Raw genomic sequence first — 23,358 nt, forward strand, 5'->3', positions numbered from 1 at the left:
AATTAAAATGCCAACTTCAAATTGTAAAAGGGTTAATTTCCTGACCTTGACTATGTTTAATTGTTACTAATGTGTGTTATACTAATTAAACATGCCTCCTCAATAATTATATGAAGAAGCTGCAAAGCTTTTAAGATTCCTGCTAATCCAGCACCCTCTGTTTGCTTGTTTCTATTTTGTTCATTTTAACATACCAATTATGCGAATTAGAGCAAATAAACATGTGAAAAATCTCTCTTCTGAGACTCTGACCTCAAAATGTTTTGAATCAGATAGAACAATCCCTGTTCTAGCTTAATCATTCAGTTTCTAGAGTAGATTAAAGGATTAAAAGGCTGATTTATTTAATTGTGAATAAGCAGATATAGCTTGAGGTTTCAAAATTTTTATTGTGAATTCTCAAACACTAAGCACTGTTGTCCTGCTCAATCCGAAGAGGACTAAAAGCAAGTAAACGCACAATGAATTACTATACCAATTTTTAATGAAAGCCCAATAAAGAAAAAAGAGTGAGACTGTTTTGCATGTACTGTCTGTTTATGGCAGGCATTGACGACCCCCATAAATATCACAGTACAGATGAGGGGAACATACTGTGTTATATCTTTTTAGACTAAAGAACTTGTAACACATAGTCCTTTTATTTTCTGTTGTTTGATAGTATCTGTTGTATATATCTCTCTGTTTAGATCTAACCCTTTTTTTCAGGGCTGTATTTCCCACTGGGGAGATGAAGATGGATTTCTTTTAATGTTTGTAAAGTAGAATATATCCAGAATTGCTAGATCTCCACCCTTTTCGGGTCACCTAGCAGATAATGATCGTCATCTCCACTTAGTGTATTTAACGGTGCACCCTCCTGTCCAGGGCCCCTAAACAGAATGGGTGGCATGTTTTTTTTCTTCTGAGGACTGATGCACAGTGGAAAAATGAAAGCTTCCCAGGTAGTAAAACTTCCCTTAGCCCAATAACTGAATCAATATTTACAGGAAGCTGATTCAATACTTTTTATTGTGTTTTTTCCCTTTCTGATTATAAAAATATACTATTTACAGTGGCAGAATTGGAAACTCCAAAAAGTAATAGTCACATAACTCCACGATCCTAAGGATCCACTATATATATTTTAATATTGCTTCTACTCTCTCTAGCTTCTTTTTATTTTTTAACATGTTTGAGATCATAATATATGTAGTTTGGCACCTAGATAGTATGCTTTCTTAATACTATAACAGCGTTCTCTGATGCAATGAATAACGGATGAATAACATAATAACATTCGTGATTTTAGGGCTTTACAACAGCCCACTAAATATGGTAATGTGTAAATTTTGTGAATTCCTCTAATGTTGTGCAGTGAGATTGTTTCCAGTTTCCTGTGGTTATATATAACATTGCTCTGGACACTGCTATATATAAATTTTTGCTAGCAAAAATTCTGATATTTTTGAGTGGGCAATGTCTTTATATGTTTAGTCCAGTTACTGGCCATATGGTGAATTTTCAGTAGCTGTTTCAGGGATCATTTTCCTGGAAGGAGACATATATTACTGAATAACAAGTATCATCAGAGGTTCTATAGGTATCAATGTGGTCAGCCTACAGGAGATACTAGCTACAGTCCCCATGGTTTTCTTCTTGGGGGCAGCAGTTATTTCAGAACTTACTGGTTGGAGTTCCTAAAACTCTCTTCTCAATCATGAAAGCCTTTTTATGCCCTTAGTTCAATCAGTATATTGATTTCCAAAATATATATTGAACTCCTCAGAATATATCTTTTCCTCTTCTTCTCCTGTATCATCTAGTAATATATATTATGTTCCATAATATATAAAAAAAATCAGTTCCTCTTCAAGGATTGCTATAGTGAAGCCTATATCTTGACAGTAATAAATAATTTAATAATAGTAATAGTTGAGGTAAGCTGAAGAGTGGCCCCCAAATATATCCGTATTCTGTTCTAATCCCAGGAATCTGGGAATGTCGCTTTATTTGACAAAAGAAACTTTGCAGATCTGATTGGACTAAGGATCTTCAGATAGGAAGATAAACCTGGATTATCCCCAGGACTAGATAATCTAGAATGATGTAATCATCCTCACATCATCCTTATAGGAGGGTCAGACTCAAAAGAAGGTGATTTGGGGATGGAAGCAGAGACTTGAGTGGTGTTCTTTAAAGATGGAAGAATATAAATGGCCACCAGCCATCCTTGGTGGATGCCGGAACTAGAAACGGAACAGCCAGAACTAGAAACCTACTGAGGCCTTGGTTTTAGCCAATGAAACCAATTCTGGACTTTTGACCTCCATTGTAAGAGAATATATTGGTGTTATTTTAAGTCACCAAGTTTGTGGCAATTTAAGCAGCAATAGGAAAGTAATACAGTAGTTATCTATGTTCATGGTAGAAAATCTGGTAAAGAAAAGGAATAGAAATAAACCATAAGCAAATTATAGTTAACATGTTGGTATATTTTCTTCTAAATATATCCATATCAACATGTAGATCCAGCTGCATACACACAAACACAAAACGCACAAATGCACATATACACACAGAATCTTATATTCTAGGGGCACCTGGTTGGCTCAGGTGAGTAGAGCCAACCTCTACTCAGTAGAGGTTGCGACAGTAACCTCAGTAGATCGTGCGATTCTTAATTTCAGAATTGTCAGTTCGAGTCCCACGTTTGGTGTAGAGATTACTTAAAAATAAAATCGTTTGGGCGCCTGGGTGGCTCAGATGGTTAAGCGTCTGCCTTCGGCTCAGGTCATGATCCCGGGGTCCTGGGATCGAGTCCCGCATCGGGCTCCCTGCTCCTTGGGAGCCTGCTTCTCCCTCTGCTTCTCTCTCTCTCTCTCTCCCTCTCTCTCTCCCTCTGTCTCTCATGAATAAATAAATAAAATCTTAAAAAAAAAAAAATAAATAAATAAATAAATAAATAAAAAAAAATAAAATAAAATCGTTAGAAGAAAAAAGAATCATGTATTTTATTGATCATCATGTATTGTACTTTCTTCATATAATAAAGTAATTTTATGATTTTCAAAAATTATTTTATTACTTAACATCACATCTGTTTATATAGCATAGTTCAGTTAACCAATTCCTTATTGTAAACCAAAGGCTGCTTTTTTACAAAATTCCTATATTAAATTTACATATCCTATCATGTATTATTTTTATCCCCATATTAGATAATATTGAAATAAATACCATCATAAATCTTTGTCCAAATCTGATTATTTGCTAAGGTTAATTCCTGGAAGTATAGCTACTAGTTCAAAGGTTATGTATATTTTTAACATATTTGATACAAATTTTTTTCTTCAAAAATGTTTTTTCAATTTACATGTTGTCAAGCAGTACATTAGACTATCTATATTTGCCAACCATTCTAATTGTTTCTCATTTCAATATGTCATTTTGAAAAGAAAAATGGTCTATTACTACTATTATTTTTAAGGTTTTTTGCTAGAGATGTTGAACATTTCTTCCATCATTACTGGTAGTTTATTCCATTCATAAGCTATGACTGTTTCACCACTGAGGTATTTTTTATTGTTTTATGAGTGCTTTAGGTAATTATAATAATAATAATTTTGTGCAGTATTTGTTGTAACATTATTTACAATATACTCTCCCTTTTCTTTTTTTATTTGCCATGATTTTAATGTATGCTCTTTGGTTTTACACCTTAAAACCCTAATGTATTTTAGATTATAACTTTTCTGTAAAGAAGAGGTCCAGGTCAAAGGAATGTAAATCTAACTTTTCTGTGAAATTAAGCTCTTAAAATCATTGAAAAGTGGTGGGAAATTGATTTTTTTTTTCATTTATTTGATTCTCTCCTTCCTCAAGAAACATGGTGACATCTTCCTCTTCCTTTCCCTGATTTTTTTGAAGAATACAACTTTAAAGATATTGTTGGGCTCAAGAAAGGCAGGCATCTGCTATGATTTGGGGGTGTGAGGTGGAGGCTCCAGTGGTCCACGCGAAGGACAAATGTGTAAAAGGGTTTTCCAGAGCAGGGTGGCAGAGTCTAAGCTGGGTAAGGAGACTATCTGTGAAAGGACAACTTGATACAGTCAGGCTTGGTGCCACGGGGCTAAGGAAGAGGAGGGTCATTGTGTGGGTTGGCTGCCTGCCATGGGGTGTTGAAACCCAGGCTGGATAAAGAAGGATTTTCCAGGGTAGGATATCCATCCTGTGTGTGGCATCAGAGTCCAGGTGAGGTAAGGAGGGTGATGGCCAGATACAGAGTGTTAGAGCCCTGGTGGGGTGAAGAGGGATCTGCAGGGGTGGGGATGGCAGCAGCAATGGGAGATTTGTTCTATACAAGGAGACTAATCACATCAGCAAATTAAGGGTGATGGGAGTCAATTATCTCATTACTGGTGAATAGAGCTACAAATATAGAATGGGAGAAACTAGTTGGAATTCTGCACTGGTGGATTGCTTGGAGGTGTCAGTATGTGCTCATTGTTTGCCGATAGAATAGATGATGGATAGGTAGATAGATAGATAGATAGATAGATAAATAGATATGTAGTAATGTGTATGAATACACACACCTAAAAATCTCTGCAGTCCTTTTCACGAGGAGAAAGAAACCAGGAACAGCAATAACCTATCAGTAAGGAGGGCATCTAGGGAACCGGGACCAGCCAGAGATGCATAACTTGAATGTAATATGAGGAAACACCAGACACTCCCAAATTCAGAGATATTCTACAAAATAAGTGGTCTATAATTTTCAGAAGTTTCAAGATATAAAATACAAAGAAGGAATGAGGTACTACTCCAGATTGAAGATAAATAAAGAGACATGATAAGTAAATGCAACATGTAATACTGAATGGGAGCCTTTTGCCAATTGAAGAAATTTGATTGGGGTCCAAAGGTCAGATCTTATTAATATATTAATGTTAATTTTCTGATTTAGTTTGTTTTCAAGAAATATAGTCATATAATCAGAAAATAATTTTATGTTTTCCTTTTTTAATTTTTCATGTCCTGTTCTAGCTAGAGCTTTTATAAACTTTTTTCTTTAAATAGTCATGAAAATAAAAGGCATTTTTATGTTAGTTATGACATTAATGATATTACCTCTGATGTTTTCAGCTGTGAAAATAATACTGGGTGTTGCTGTCATATAAGAATGTACCCTCTTATTTCTAGAGTAATATTTTTCTATCATAAAAAAGGCCAACTGTTTTTCTGTATCTGTTGAAATTAATATATCGTTTCTCACTTTGAGCTATATGATGTGATTAAGCATATTAACATATTTACTTATAGTAAACAATTTATACATTCCTGGAATAAATCTTAACTTGGCTGAAAGTTATTAATAGCTAAATATGTTATTGGTTTGATTTACCAATATTTTCTTAGAATTTTCCACCTGTATGCAAAAAAATCTCTATTTTTTATTATACTTTTTACCCAATGTCTTAATTTGAGACAATGCTAACAAAATAAGATTTATAACATTGCACAGTTTTCTATGTACGAAAACAACAACTGATATATCTTCCAGTTATAGTCCTTTCTGCTACCCAAATTATTAGTTTATAGTTTCATATTTAATAATCCTTTTTTCTTAATACTTTAGATTGAGGGCCAGCAAACTTTTCTGTAAAGACCATTTGGTAAAGTGCTAAATGGCCTTTGTCACAACTATTCAGCTCTGCCCTTGAAGCACACAAGGAGTCATAAGCAATTCATAAATGAATGGGCATGGCTATGTTCCAGTAATACCTTATTTACCATGACAGGTCTTGGGCTGAAATTGCCCCCAGACTAGAATTTGCCAACCCCTGCTTTAGTTTAGATATTTCTTGTAACTTCTTAAGTGAAATCTAAAAAATTTAAATTTTTACGTTTTTTCTTTAGTTTTTACAACATATAGAGACATTTATTTTCCTCTGAGTATAATTTTGGAAATCTCTCATAAATTTTGATATGTCAAGGTCTTATGGCTGACATTTTCCTACATATTAAATAATTGACATGTATATTTTCTCTTGGTCTAAGAATTATTTAGAAAAGTTGTCAGTTTAACTTTTAAATGTTAGAGAATAAGGCTTTGGAAATAGGGACATGCATAAGAAAAAATAAACACAATTTAGTGGCATTTTAGAACTGGCAGCGGTACATGCTATTCAATGCACATGTGACAGGCTCAGGGATTTAACTCATTGCCAGAGCTAGAGCTATTTGGATACACGTGGCCAAAAAGAATTACAATGTAGATGTTATTAACTACCTACAAAAGTACTAGATGATGTCAGGGGGATGGCCACAGAGAATGGTTTTATATTAAGAAATTCTCTGAAAGAATATGCAAAGAAATACTCATAGAAATTGAGTCATCACATAATCCTACAAAACTCAGAAGACAGTCAAGTTATTGAGTATTGTTCATTTTCTTTTGCTATTATTTTCTTCTTATATTATAGTCAGAGAATGTATCCACTACAAAGGCAGCACTTTGCAAGGTTTTGGAGCCTCCATTTAGCTTAATACATAACCAGATCTTTGCAAGTGTTTTATGAGTGTTGGGAAAGAAAGACTAATCTCTGTAGGATACTGATTTATTTATTAATTTATTTTTGTGTGCTACTGATATCTCCAGGATGATACAAACTGTATTTGTCTTCCACTAGTATGGTATTCCTTACAACTACTTTTGGATTTCTACCAACTGAATATTTTGAATATCTTACATATTTTGATGTTGGTTATTTTCATGCAAGAGGAACAGGTTTTTACATTTTCTTTGAATATTGTGCCCTTCATCCATAATACAGTATTGAGGGTGCAGTTAATATGTTTGGGCATTGAATTCTACCTAATTGGCATTAATGTTGCCACCTCTACTTTCTTTTTATTTCAATTAGTACTTTATATCTTTGCCCATCTTTTGCTTTTAACTTTTGTGAATATTTTCTAACAGTGTATAATATTATTTTTATTTTATATGGTGTAGTTTTATAAACTTTTCTTTCAGTAAGAGATGTTGATGTGAGTTTTTCCCTATTATTCAACTTATTTCCCTATTTTTAAACTTTTTGGTCATTTTATTTTTTTATTTATTTATTTTTAAAGATTTTATTTATTAATTCGACAGAGAGAGACACAGAGAGACAGGGGACACAAGCAGGGAGAGTGGGAGAGGGAGAACCGGACTCCCCACTGAGCAGGGAGCCCGATGTGGGACTCGATCCCAGGACCCTGGGATCATGACCTGAGCTGAAGGCAGACGCTTAACGACTGAGCCACCCAGGCGCCCCACTTTTTGGTCATTTTAATCAAGATCTAAGGAGAGAAATAGACACTAGCACTCATGTGAACATGTTACCTTGAAATTATTAATAATCTCTTTTTCTACCATAAACTCATGCAGGTTTTATGGACTTCATCTTTTTTCTTTTTTAACTTTTGACTGGAATTTCTCAGACAAAAATCTCATCATTGGTTTTTGATGAATCACTCACAGCAAGGTTTACATATAGAAGCCTAATGGCTAGTTATTACTGAGTCAAGTTTATACTTTGTGTTATCTTTAACATCTTCTCTAGAGAGAAAATTAATAAACATAGATGGGCGTAGAAATAAGAGCACTGAACACCTTAAAAATTTTACCCCAAATCTTCAAAATGCTGGCCTCCATCAGGTACACTCCCATCAATTTGCGTATGTTCCTGCTACCAAGAGCATGCAATGGGACAAGAGAGGAAATCAGATGTGTGAAGGAAAGCAAATGGTTTTCTTGATGGCATACTTTAAAAACATGAATTACCAAGACCCCGGGAAATACTAGGATAGAAAAGATAAAATAAATCCAGTTTTTTCCTTTCATTCAAATCAAACTTAAAGAAAATTGTTGGCTTTTCCCCCTCTATGATAGATATTTTTACTTAATTACTCTCTATGACAGTGATCTAGACTTAGCCACCCTCTAGGGATGGTCCATCTGATTGGAAATTCACAAAGCAATTCCCGAGAAGGTTAGCTGTTATAAGCTTTATGGATAAGAACTGAGATGGTTTCTGGTTGTAAACTCTATGGCCACATCATCAATTTAGTGGCTTTATTCTTAAATTCCATGCTAGCTGAATTATGGGGACTGAAGTTGTTCTGCTTCTGCCAGACCATATTCCTCTAACCTTTCTGAACATGAAGATGTCTAGCTCCTACATTACAATCTCAAGAGACTGTGTTTTTTCCTAAGTGTGTACCTAATTCTTATAGGAGCTCAAAATATTTTTTAAAAAATGTGAGCAGAAAGAGAGTAATTCTAATGCTATAGCCACAATTCAAAATAGAGAAAATTTGAAGGTTGTAGATTTACTATGTTCTTTTACTACTTTCTGCTACCAGGCTATTTCCACCATAAAAAAAAAAAAAAAAAAAAAAAAAAGCTCCCAGATGCATAAACTGAATATCACTAAGGCACACTATCTCAAAGTACTATGGAACTGAAGAGTTCTGGAATTCCTGAAGAGACAGGCATTCAACAAAAGAATTGCATTAGGGGAGGCAACAAGCTATAAAGCCCTGTTTTCCCTTTTGGAAAGGTCATCACAGTGAACTTTTCCTCCTTTAGGATAGGAAGAAGCAATCAAAAGGAAGATTCCCAGACACTAACACTGCAATCCTATTGCCATTATTAGCTCCTCCAGTCTGAGGGTCTGGTGAGGGGTGGGGGGATGATCCACAAGTCCAATATATGTTGTACATAAACAGTAATGCAATAGCAGTATCAAATTTTTTTGTCAGGCAATTAAACTTTATGCCAAACTAATTCAATTTTGCCACTGTTTTATTAAGTCTTATGGAAAAAAAAAAGAAATCTGTTCTCTCTGGTAAATCACAAGTTTCACAACACATTTCTTAATACAAGCTCCTTGTTCTGCTATTTTGATATATTAAATATCCAGCAACGAATTTCTGGGGTCATAAATCTACAGTGATAAAATTAATCCTATTGCTGAAGACAAATAAATATTTTATTGCAGTTTTATGAGCTTTTGTTCCTTCTTCACTTGCAAGTAGATGTTGTTTAGTGGTATGAAGACATTTCGCTTCTGTAAAATGTATTAGAAACAATATAGCAGTAATAGAATTCATATCTACAAAACTGTTGTGCACCCTTAAGATTGAAACTCAGGGACAGCGGGCCCCCCAAATTTATAAAGAATAGTTTATCCATGAAAAATATCCAGTCTTTATATTCAACTCAGTTTGTAACCTGAAATCTTGTGCATTTCAATTGTGGGCCACTAATTCTATTATGTGACACTTTTTCTACTGTGTTATTAGCAAAAAGTTTGAGGTGTAGGGAGGAGAGAAAGTGCAACAAACCCAGTGCTCACTAAAATGTAGTTCTTTTAATTTTCCAGATTGCACAAAGCTGGAGGTTACAATGCAAATTTTATATGGAAAAAATTGAGTGTAAGCAAGAACTGCAAGGATTAGGAGAGGGGAAAGTTCAGGTATAAAGAGGCCTTCTGACATCTGTAGAAACTTTAATGTGGTTACCCACTTTCACAAAACCTTTCACAAAAACAGAAATTTAGTATGGAAAAAGTCAAGTAGTTTATTCCCTCCCATATACAAGAAAAGGAAACAGGTTTGGAGATGTGAGATTACCTACCCTGAAAATATTTATGCCAGAACTAATACCCAATTTGAGTAATCTGACTGCCAGTCTCTTAAATTTGGTAACTTTTTAACAATAATGCATTCATTGCACATTTTACAAAAAAATTCTGCAAATCCGAATTGGACAAAAATCCACAGGAGTGTTATCCAGTGAGTTCTCCTATCTAATCTGTTCATCATGCACTTTGACCTTTTTACAACACAGTCTTGCTCAGGATATTGCTTACTGCTTTCCTAAGTTCACACCCTTTCACTCTGGATACATTCTCTTATTGAACTAATCCCCATCTCCTCCAGGCTCAAACTGTGCGGGCAGTGAGACATAATTAGAGATGAGGCTATTCAAAAGTACTTTTATCTCTTGCAGGAAGTAATGTGTATATGCCAACTTCACTTTACATCCTAGCAAATTGCAAAGAATACCAAAATAATTTGCAAAGCACTGTGTAGGTGAAAGATACGGAATATAACAATAAATGGGGGGCGGGGAATAGGGTACAGAACTTTTACTCCCAGCCAAGACAAAAATAACAGGGACCTGATTAACCTTTCCTACACAAACAATACAAGGAAATAAAATATATGAAACAAAGCTTTTTGAGATACTGGACATCAGGCAGTGAAGGGAAGTGATCCTTCAAGATGAGAAACAAATAAGGTGAGCCCTAAAATTTCCACAGCCTACTGATTTGAGGAAGAATCCAGGTTGTAATGTATGGAAGGGGGAACCAGGCAGAACCCAGGAAATTCCTTGAGTTGAAGAGTTGGTGTTGAGATTCTGGGGGAAGATGGCTCGAGTTCCTAGGAAAAAGTATCAGAGAGGAGAGACAAAGACAACTCCTTAATAAGAAACCCAATTTTTAACAACAAGACCCAGTGCCACCCAGCTAAACACAGTATTCCCTAGCCTTTTTTTCCAGCTAGGTATGGCTATTTGCTGCTTTGGTCAATGGGATGTAAGGAAATGTATGTAGAACTTAATAGAAGAAGAAGACCTTTTCCTACTGGTTAGAAATTGAGTGTGATAGTTCAAGTTTGAGCAGTCTTATTGGACAATAAAGCCAATGTGCAAAACCACAGGCATCTGAAGCTTTGTGCTTTTCACCCATACTGATAACTTGCAGAGACATCCACTGTTCTATTTGGGGCTCAGCCATTGGTCCACACAGGTTCCCAAAGTCATAGAACTCAATTTGACATACATGGTCTATTCACATCTGAGAGCTCTCTTTGTTACTCACCATCCTTACTTGCACCTTTGGGCACATTGGAGAGTATTCTGTTGCTTCTACAACATAGTGTTAGGGTATGGGAAATCCAATGGATAAGTAGAAGGCCTTGACAAAACAGAGCATTTTTATTCTTGTAACATGCTGTCTCTGTAGGATCTACCTGAGCATTGACACGTAAACCTACTTGGAGATTCCCAACCCCTCAGCCCCTTCTAGTGATCACCCCATGGAGGTGGCAAAGGATTCTCTCTATGGGATCCACTACTGTTGAATTCTTTTCTATCTCTCCTTTTTCTTAGCAGGCAGCAAGAATGTTTTGCTCTTACTAAAGTATTATCCAAAATACTTCGTCTATGCCTTGAGCCCTTTCTATTTCAACAAGGATCCAGGTTTTTGAAAATCATTAAGTTAAGAAGAGACAACCCGTTTGACCCCAGTTTCTATTGTCCCTTCCTTGATTCACTGAGCAGAGAAAAAATTGGCTAAGTTAAAAAGAAAAAAGTTGGAAATTTCAGGAGAAACTAATCAATGAAGATATGAAAATATTATCCTCCTACCCTAGATTTAATGATCCTCAAGCTTTCCTCCTGGTTTTTGAACTCATGGGTGCTCTGATCTGGGGAAGGGATGACTAACAATTTGGGCATTTTCTCATTTTACCTTTTTAGAAAATATTCTCTTTTGTTTTCTAATAAATAAAAGTAGTTTACAATGAGTTCTTAGTTTCTTTTATAGTGAAAAGTTGCCCTTTTCACTCTAGTGGTGCTAAGTTTCAGACATACTAAAAAGTGAGGCATGAAGCAATCAAGTAGAGCTGACTTGAAAAGGCAGGGAATGACAACGCTCAACTGAAACCCATGCAAACAGGGCAAAACCGCAGCATTCTACAAATGCACGAAAAATGAACATGGCAAGTCAGAGACGTTGAGCGAACTCTGGACTCTTCATCCAGGAATGGAAACTCTGAAAGGAGCTAAGGAAAAACAGGTTGTACAAATCATGACTTTAAAAGAAAACATATGAGGGTGCCTGGGTGGCTCAGATGGTTGGGCGTCTGCCTTCGGCTCAGGTCATGATCCCGGGATCCTGGGATCGAGTCCCGCATCGGGCTCCCTGCTCCTTGGGAGCCTGCTTCTCCCTTTGCTTCTCTCTCTCTCCCCCTGTCTCTCATGAATAAATAAATAAAATCTTAAAAAAAAAAAAAGAAAACATATGAAAGTAAAGTAGCTCATTCCTTTATTCTTCGTTCTCTCCTAAATTACATTTGTTTTTTACAGAAAAAAAGGAACCAAGTGAGCTTTTACCAGCAGCCACCCTCTCTCCACTCTATCATCCCACAGTCGTCCTGCCCCCACATAAAAAGACCATATGATTTGCTGATTAATTCTAGAGTAATAGGATAATATTTTGAGGTGTTAGTTGACATGTCTTTGTTCAAGTTTCCTTGTGCTCATTGCCCTCCCTACTCCCAATAGTTGGGCCGTAGTGACAGCTGTCCATATGCCCTGCCCTAAAGGGTAGGCAAGAATTAACAACCACATTCTTTGTTTTGGTTAATGAAAACTTACTGAAAAGGCAATTTATTGAAAATAAAAACACTTGTGATTTCTAACACTGGTGATTTTTGAGACAGCAAGTCATTGTGGGTTTAAGATCCAGGGCTTGTGGATTTAACACAGCTTTTATTTAAAAACAGAACAAAACCAAAAGGTAGGAAAGATACAGGTTGATGAAATGAGAGCTGTTTTCTCATCATAAAGCAAAGAGAGATAGGAACATTTCCTAGATTATAGCAATAAGCTTGGAGAGGACTGAAAAATAGGGCTAGAAATGAAGAGACTGGCCTGGGTCTCTATTCTCTGTCTATGCCCACAGAGTACCTTTAGTACCTGCCAACACTGTGGTCAAAACCTCAATTAAGGATGGAAATAAGAAAGCAGAAAAGACCTGTTTCAGTTCCCGACTGGAACTCTTAGAAGAGATGGTCTCCCAACATGAAATGATCACAATAGATTACAAATGATGACGTATGCTCTGTTATAGTAAACGTTTTTTGAGAGAGATAGAAAAAGTATTTAAATATAAGGATGCTATAAGTAGTGATAACATCTATACAAAATAATACCAGGTCAGAATCACTTCTAGAAAATGATGAGAGGAGTTCTGTAGATCCTTCCCCCAGTAAACAAAAAGAATGTGAAAAGATAAAAATAACCCAATTTAAAAAATGTGCTAGAGGGGCTCAAGAGTATATGAGAGTGGAGAGAAGATCAGTAAACATGAAGGTAGATTGATAAAGATCATACAATCTGAGAACAGAAAAAAAAAAAGAATGAGGAGAATTGACAAGAGCCCAGGAGAAATGGAGCCTACTATTTAACACACTAACATACAGTTCATCCTCATTATTCATGGATTCTGTATTTGTGACGTTGACTACTCACTAAATTTATTGGTAATCCTCCAAATAAATACTCAAGGCAATTTTCAGTCATTCACAGACATGTGCGGAGCAATGAGAAATTTGAGGCACCCAACACATATATTGAAACAGACGATCATAGGGGAAGAGAGGAACAAAAATAAAACAAGACAAAATCAGAGAGGGAGACAAACCATAAGAGACTCTTAAGCACAGGAAACAAAGTGAGGGTTGCTGGAGGGGAGGGAAGTGGGGGGATGGGGTGACCGGGTGATGGACATTGAGGAGGGCACATGACATAATGAGCACTGGGTGTCGTATAAGACTGATGAATCACTGACGTCTACCTCAGAAACCAATAATACATTATATGTTAATTAATTGAATTTAAATAAAAAAATGAAAAAAGATTAACACAGGCAAAAAATAATAATAATTACATAATTAATACTGAGAATAAGCAAAGTCAACTTAGGTACTTACTCCAGGAAATGCGTGCTCCTGGAAGATAGGGCAAAAAGCAAACAAGAATAGCTTACTCACCAAGACTAACAGCTTACTCATCGAAACTTCTTCAAGATCCTCACTTCTCTGTGCATGATAATCCAAAGCAGTCGTGTCATAAACTCTGCCCAGTCCCAACCAGTTCACCTCCTGGCAAGACCCAACTTAAAATTTCTCCTTTCATAGCCTGAAATTCTACAAATATTACCCACTTCCCATATTTTCCCCTTCTGAAGTGCCACAAAGACTCTGTCAATGTTATATTTTCCCTTTATTGCAATAGGTCTAATTAACTTAGCTTTGCTGGATTAGCAGAATTTTCTCTTGGTCTTTTGGAGGATTGACAGTTGTCATACTGATTTTTATATCCTATTAGACAATGAGTTTTTAAAGTTATGCTCTTAAGCTCTGTTCTCTTTGTATGCACCAGAGAGTACGAAATAATAATGATTGCATTTACCAGGCAGTCAGAGAAACCTATTGAACTGAAACATTGCCTTATATTTTTACCAAAAGCTATAGTGCAAAAATAAAAGCACTATATGCTCATGCTTTTGAGACTAAAAATATTTTGTTTCATTGCTTTTTAATTAATGTGGAAATTATCTAACATGGAAAAATGAAACTTAGAGAATCATATCAGCCCAGAGAAGAAATAAATTTTGCTGGGTTTTAGGAAGACACATTTAAAAAGGAAAACGGGAGACCATGTAGAAAGACTTTGAACTAAACCATTCATGATATGATAAGTAATTTATTCCTAAGAGGGGCATAAAGATTTCTGAAGGTATGGGAATGCATTTATTCATTCAATAAATATGTTTTAATAACTACTACAGGCTGAATACAATTCTTGAAATTGGTGTATGGTGGTGAATAAAGCGATATGTTCCCTTACTACATGGGACATATATTCTAGTGGTGAAAAGGCAATCTTTAAAAGGGAAATACAGACGTAAATATAGAACTACGATTTTTCGTAAGCGCTAGGAAGTAAAAGAGACTCAAAATAGACTCAAAGGGTACCAGAAAATTAAGCAAACTTTGTGGAACACCAGACATTAAGATTAAGTTGGGATGCGGATTTTTTTTTTTTTTTTCCTACTTTGACTTGAAGGATTAGGGCTAAATTTCCCAGCAAGTTGGAAATGTTCAAGTCTCCCAAAAATGGAGGAGGAAAATGAAAGCAAAAGCAAATTTTCAGTCATCTTACATAATGGGAAACAATAGATAATGGGAATAAGACATATTTTACCAGTCTTGAATCCAATGATGCACTCGGGTTGGGGAGAAAGGGTTGAGACTCTGTAAAACTGTCACCACTAGAAAGTCTGTTTCCATATAGCATTTTTAAAAGCTTTAGGCAGAGTTATTGTGAAAGAAGTTGGAATTAGGACCTATTATGAAACCCTAAAGGAGACCAAGTTTACTGGTATAGCAATCTAATTTACTGATTTAATTACACATTATCAGTAAATGCATTTCACATTGCTTATCTAATGTCCAGGGCATAACTTGTTCTGTATTAATGAATTTAGATATCTTAACTCCAAAAGAACGCATAAATAGGATAAAAAGCATTTTAGCATGAAACACACACACAAATATACGTACACATTTACCCAATCACAATTTAATACTTTTAAAAGAGTTTAAATTTTTAAAAAGTTGGACCTTATATACATATTAAATAGCAGATGCTTTATAAGATTTTCAGTAAATCCCACAATTCAATTATTCTATTTACAAAAGAGGAAATTATAGCTGAGAAGCTAAATAAATTACTAAAGTCCACAGCTAAGTAATTGTGTAAACGAGTTTTGAAGTCAGGTGTGTTTGGATGCAGAGCTCATGCTTTCTTTTCTTGGCTACTTGTTCTCCCAGAGTGAACCTGAAGTTAACATTTCTCAACAATCCCTAGGTATGACCCACCAGGATATTAAAGGTGGGAGAAACTAAGACCCAACCTATCATACCTTTAGACAGACAAACAGCCTACCACAAGATACAAAGTTTTCACTGTCAGATCAGCAAAAATCCAAAAGTTGGAGGACACACTTTTGATTTGCAAATTTAGGGTAAATCATTGATAGAAGGGTGAATTTGTGAAATTCCTAAGGAGGTAAATTTGGTAGAATCTATTAAAATGGCAAATACGTAAACCTTTGATCCAACTAGTATAAATTTGAGCTTGACATGCCCCTGGTCTTCCGGGAAAGGAAACCTTTGGGATGCTCTGCCCAGCCCTTAGAAGCCTGCTCAATATTTTCACCAGCTGCTCAGTCACTGGCTTGGCTCTCTTCTGAATGCACTCATCACCTAGAACCATATTCCTAATACTTTTGACCTTGATTATTTCCTGGAATCCTTGGCCAGCCTGCCCAATTCACTTGACGAGACTCCTTTATATATAGACACTTGCCTGAATGAAGGGTGAATTCATCATGACCTTTTCACACTTAGCAGTAGCAGTGGATTACTGCTCCCCAGGAGCCAGATTTATAACCTCTCTCCATCTCTATTCCCTTTGTCCAGTGCTATTATTGGTGGATCAGAGCATAATCTGCAATTCTGCTTGCCCAGTGTATGATACCTAAAAAAACTGACTGTATTGCACCTCATCATGCACAACACGAAACCACCTATGCCAAGGAAAGGAATATTTTTGAAATATGTTCTATAAGCTAAGTCCTCTGCTAACAACTTCTACATATATTATCTGATTCAATCTTCATTGCAGACCTGTAGTGTAGGTATTACTGTCTTCACTTTCTGTCGTGTAAACCAAGACCTAAAGAAAGTACCTTTCTTAAGGTCATATGTTAAAGATTGAGCTGAGATTATAGCCATGATCTTGACTTTCAATCCAGTGCCATTTTTAATTAAACTTCATGGCCTCTAAACCACCTCCCTTTTAATCAGAAAGGGATATTCAATCAAAAGTCTATTTTCATTTCAGCAGCTTTAATGAATATAGAAGAATTAATGTTTTCTCCATATGACAATTTCATGACTCCTTAGATACTATATAAATTTATTGTCAAGTGGCTTTTAATGTCTTTTAAATATTCCTTTGTATTTTGTTACATTGGCATTTTTTGTTTTTGTTTTCCACCATATCGAATCTAGATCTAAGTCAAAACATGACAATTTCTTCATTTATGAAATATCCTAGATTACTTTTCTTTGCGAATCAGTTATATGCTATGCCTTTTCTAGGTCTGACACACAGCCAATCTCTGTATTTTGGCAGTGGGTGACTTATGAAGCCCTACAAATGGAACTTGCCATCTGTTTGATAGCTAAGGATTTCAAGCTTTATTTGTCAAAAAGATACTTAATCTGGATTGATAAGCATAGATTTATATAACCAATTTTAACTTTCATGAGTTTAGAGGCTATCTTTGAACATGACTTTGCTCTTCATCTTGATTTTTTGAAATTAGATTGCTTCTGGTTCTAAATGCAAGTCCAGTTGGTATGGTCTACTTCATCTAATATATGTACCTGGTTTAGGACACTTTGGTTTGAGGGCGCCTGGGTGGCTCAGTCGGCTAAGCATCTGCCTTTGGCTCAGGTCATGATCTCAGGGTCCTGGGACCGAGCCCCACGTAGGGCTCTGCGCTCAGCAGTGAGTCTCCTTGTCCCTCTGCCCCTTCCCTGACTTGTGCTCTCTCTCTTAAATAAATAAAATCATAAATAAAAGACATTTTGATTCAAAGTGCCTCATTTCTGCTTTAAATTTTCTCATTAGTGTTAACATTACCTTTCAGATCTTCAGGAGAATTCATGAATTTTCTTCTTTTGTTTATTTTGTTCTTTAGGCTTTCATTCAACAAAAATGTGGGCAGAGAGCATTCCAGTCACAGTGTTAGGTGATTTGACTTCATCTTATTTATTTTTTTGACAATGAGATAGATGTTTTTAATATTTTATTCCCATTTTAGATATGAGAATACTAAAGCTTAACCTACTGCTCACATTTTTAGGGGATACATGTTGCTGCAAATTTCCTGGAATTTATTCTAATGTTGTATTTTCCATCCTGGATACAACAGTGACATGAGATGCTATGAGAAGCCAGAGGATAAATGCCACAACACTACCTGGATGATCAATTCTACTTCAAACATAGTATGGTCTACAAAATAAGATGTTTGAATTTTTCCAAAGAAAATGAGAAACTGAAGAAAGTTAAAGTTTGCTGTTCCTTATGTAAATTGCTCATATTTTTTGCTAGAGGGTGTATGTATCAGGTAAAAATTTAGTTCAGTTGCATTAAAGGGAGAACTGAAATATCAGTGGCTTGTATAAGGTTTTATTTATCAGGTAATGAGAAGTCTAGAGTGAGTTAGGGAGTCCAGTGTTGGCACAGGCTCTATGATGGCACCTTCTGTCATGGGGCTCTGTCATCCCATCATGTGCTTGTAAACTCATGGTCTCAAGATGGTTCCTACTCCGCATCATCATTGAATTTCTGTTCCAGAAATAAAGGAGCCTGGAAAAGACAAAAGCTTAACAGACAAGCCTGCCAAGTTTGTCCCATTTTAAGGGATTTATTGGAAGCATAAACCAAAAATTTTCTTTCAAAGTCAAAGGTCAGAATTGTTTCACAAGGGAAACAATTAGCTACAGGGAAGGTTAGAAAAAGTAGGTTTTTTAGCTGGACAATTGCCACACCCAATAAAATTGGTATTGTGTTAGTAAGGGAGCAAATGAGAAATAGACACTGGGTAGGTAACAGTTGCCTACCCAAATAATAATTTGAATGTAAGCAATGGCTTGAGAAGCCACCATCATGCCTTGGAAGAGACATCCATTGATCATCACAGAGGGCCTCCCCTAACAACTGGGCCTCTTAGAAATGAAGTGGATTTTAAAGTTTTGGGAAGGATTGCTTTATGATATATGCCATCTGGGTGGCCTTTCCCCCTGTAGAATCTATCGACTGCTACTTGGACTCGCAAGCAAATGATTGATTTTACACCAAGCTGAGGCTACGCATGTCTGAAATTCCTACAGATATTCCAGCTAAGGATTCTCTCTTTTCTGCTAACCCCATGAGTGTTCTCCATCTGCTTCTTGTTGGAGCATTTACAGTAAAAGTTGTTCTCTTAATTTCTGAGAATTTGAATGAAAGAGTTCAACTGTTGAGTGGCTTTACGTGGACCATGAAAATATCAAATGCAATTTAGTTAAAAGAACTCTACTGTGGACAGATGGCATCAGAAAAAGCCCAAATTGGCTCAGTTATGGTGCTCTGAGGTACAAGCAACAGTGCCTTGGAAACTACTTTTGTTTCCCTCAGAAAATTAAAATCTCTGAAGCAAGACTGAGAAGAGTGTCCTGTCCCCAGGTGTTTTTTAATATTCTTATTATTTAATCACACTGTGGTCATGGGTGAACCCAGGCCCTGCTGATGATAGGGAGGATAGCATCTTGTTTTCAAAAATCTATTATGTTTACTTCAAAAGAGAAAGAATGCTTCTCAATATACAAATCCCAAGATTTGGATGCTTGACAGCAAACTCTGTGTTGTGCTCACACCTGGCTATTTCAGGGGAAAACAAATGTCACTTTTCATAGTGGAGGTGGGATTTAGTTATATTTCCCTGATGAAGCCCCCACTATAATCTCGTGTTTTCAATTTACCCAAATCCCACCAGAAAACATAGAATTTGAAGGGCACGGGAAATATGTGGAGTCAAAGCAGTTAGATAAAAACCATTATGAAGCTGAAAACTCCATAATTAACAATGTAATACTTCATCTCTCACAGAAACGCAGATAATGAAAATGGACCAACCACTAACAACTCAAAGGAACAAACAAGGCAAAGATGGCCTCACAGTGCCCCCTAGCAAACATCACAAAATTCCTCTCTATAACATTGCTTCTTCGTTACTATAAGCCTGGTTTAAGCTAATGTGAAGCCACGGTCCAGACATTTCACTACTGGAACAGTTTGAAAATTATTAAGATATGCTAATGGCCATTTAATACTAGACAAGCAAATCAGAATAATATTCTTTGATTGCAATCTGCAGCTATATACTTAAAATGACTGAGGTCTTTCTTACTTCCATCTGCCCTTTCCTTTCTTCCTTTTTATTTTTTAAAAAATTTACTTAGCCTGTAATCTTCAACCTGAAGCACAATAAAGTAAAAGCAAAGCTAATAAGATTTCAAAGCTATTTCCCTCTCTTCCAGAAATTCACATGTGTTAACTTAGATCATCATTCAATTCTGTTAAGCCAACTCTTTTTATATAGGACTAGCTAAATTTTACAGTCTATTCATCTTACACCTTTTAATTAAATGGCCTCTACCTCATGCCTGGTCCCTAGTCCACTGTCTTACACAAATGTATCTGTTTGCATTTTCCTTCTGATTAAGAATAAGAAACAGTCACAGGGATTGGAGTGGAAATATGTGAAGATCGCAACAAGGCAAAGCAATTTATTTTTCAAACTGGATGTGTCCTGAGCTTTTCATTCAGGTCAGCTGAGCTTCTAAATGCTGTGAGTGATTACTAATTCCACTTGGTTTTCCCAGTGAAGCTGAAGGTGATGAGAAGGAGATTTTTGTGACAACCACAAGATGGATAGAAGCATAAAACAATAGTGTTCAATTTTGAGAAAGTCAACAGAAATGTTAAAAATTAGCTAACTCTTCTCGGTGTTATGGAAAATTGTAATGTGAAAATAATAGGTAGATGACATTTGATTAAATATTTAATGAAACTAAATACTTACAAGCCTCTTAATTCTGAATGTGTTCTGTAGAATCGTATTCCACCAACATGAAGTAGAGAAACATTTTTAAATTCTTTCTTCTGATTATATTTTAATTGCTGACTTGAACAGGCTATACACATCATCCAACATTAGTCTCAAACCAAGTCACATTTCATATTGCTATTCCACTTATCATACCCAGTTTTGCAGATGGGACGATGCCCAGGATACAAATTTCCCCTGCTTATTCACAATATTGACTTATTAACATTTTGCCTTCTTGATTAATTTAAATGGCTTTGGAGAGGTTTGACCTTTGGCACTCAGGGACCAACATAATTGCATTATAGGCTACTCTTGCCAATGCTGATGGTCAAGAAGAAAATACAAAAGTGATGACGCTTTTCTGCACAGTGACGACTCAGGAAGAATGGGGGAACATCCCTGATTAGATATTGAAGCTCAGTGCTTTTTGGTTCTAGAAAGTTCTGAGTGGAGACCTAGCACCTTGTCCCATCAAGTGTTAGTCCAGAAAATATTCACACAAACGAATTAATACTCCCATTTTCATTTCCACTACTCGGCCAACCAAAGAATTCAAAATCACTAGAAAATGCTGAAAAGAGATACATGAGTAGAAAAGGTTTTTAAACATGTTTCAAAATAAGAACTGTCTTAAATTTTTGCATATACATTTGTGAGCACATTAACTCCAGGTATAGAAAATTGCCCCTGTGGTCGTCATGGTGTTTTCTTTCCTATATTGGTCACAACCTGGTGTGCTTAATTAATCATATGTTTATTCCTCCTACTGGACTGTGACTCTTCCAGGACAGGATCTGAGTTGTAGGGAAATTGTATTGCAAGTAGTGTACTTGCACAGTGTAACTGGTACACGATTACTGATTGAATTGGATGGAATTGAATTAACTTAATACTGGTAAATGTCACTATCCAATCAGTCAGGCAGGACTGGAGGCTTGTACTAGGAAGACAAAACAGTGCTGGCTGGCCCTGGCACTAGGCATTCTGTAAAAAAGAAGGTTGGTTATGTGATTTTGATTAAAATGAATATTGGATTTTTCTAAGTGTATTAATGAATAGTTAACTGATTCCTCATTTCCCCTCAATCCCACAGGGAATGGGGTACCTATTATGCCAGCATCTTCAACATCCGTTCCAGCATCTTCCCTTTTCCACGGCGTAAAATAAGCTATCCCTACTGAGACCATTTATGAATGCACTTTGTTTTAAAAGCACATCTGTCTTGCAAATCAATGTTACAGGTGCTGTTATTTTAGAGGGCCATTGACCTCTAAATGGTTCCAGAACACTTGACACTCAGCAACCCTTTTCTTGGTGCCAGAGCATGTGGTGCACTGAAAGAAAAAAATCATAATTGCAAGGTTAGAGCGTAATCAAACAAACAGGAATGCTAACACAATCAAAATAACTAAATAAAGACACTTAAAAGAATTAAGGAGAAATCTTGTGAGGCAGATGAAGTGGTCTGTGTCGTGATTAAGAGGTAGGTTAAAGCTGGACCCTGAATCATGAGATAGGATTTAAATTAGGCTCTTTGTGTGCTGAGGTGGGGGGGCCTCACCCCTGTGGTTGCTGCTCTGAGCAGTATGTGGGGGGGATTAGGCAGGAAGGGATTGGAGCAAACCATGTACCACTTAGGATGAGAACAAAGAGAAAGAAACTAGACATGATGCAGAAATGCTGTCAGTGTAACTGGTAAAACCTCAAAAGACAGGAGCCACTGGACCGATTTAATGACACAAAGAGAGAGTTTCCTCTGATAACGCATTGCCCAAAAGTAAAGAATGCTGTGGAGTGGAACACAGTTCATCTGTAAGCCCCAGGGATCAGAAGCGTCAACAGTAATCCTTGGGGTACAGGAAAGTTGTGTGATTCTTGTCACTTTGTCTACCCCTTCCTCATTCCTCCACCAAGTACAACACACACACACACACACACACACACACACACACACACACACACACACTCTCACATACACACACAGAGTTTATCACAGGGCTAGTTTGATATTATGAATTAAAATACATCAATGTTTGGATTTGAATCACCTCAGTTAGGGTTATTCACCAGTTTCGTGTCTTCAGCAAATTCTTCAAAACCTGAATAATATGCACACCTCTAGGCAGTTGTCATACATTCAAATCCTGTAAATTCTTTACCCAATTCCTTGTGCTAGAACACAATTCTTCCTTTTTTAAAAAAATGACATTTACAAGAAGTCAAGGTGTAAATCAGGATTATTTACTTGAGCACATGCAGGGTATTTTGTCTCAAAATCATGAGTGGTATTGATAGCATAAAAATGAAAACATTTATATTAGTAGGTGAAAACATTACAATTAGGAGTAGTTTATGTTTATTTCTTTTTACAATTATTTTTTATTTTAGATTCAAGGAATGAATGAAATGATTTTGAGTCACATATTTTCTAATAGTTTTTAATATAAATAGTAGCCTCCTTCACTTTATTACCCAACCTTGTCCCCAAAAGTTTCTAATTCTTTTGGCTGTTTCTTCTACTTAGCTCATATTTTATTTATTTATTTAATTTTTAAAGATTTTATTTATTTATTTGAGAGAGAGAGAGCGAGAGAACCAGCATGAGTTGGGGGAGGGGCAGAGGCAGAGGGAGAAGCAGGCTCCCCGCTGAGCAAGGAGGGACTTGATCCTAGGACCCCGAGATCATGACCTGAGCCAAAGGCGGACACTTAATGGACTGAGCCACCTAGGCTCCCCCTCAATA

Source organism: Zalophus californianus, chromosome 13, assembly GCF_009762305.2.
Source record: "Zalophus californianus isolate mZalCal1 chromosome 13, mZalCal1.pri.v2, whole genome shotgun sequence".
Taxonomy (NCBI): domain Eukaryota; kingdom Metazoa; phylum Chordata; class Mammalia; order Carnivora; family Otariidae; genus Zalophus; species Zalophus californianus.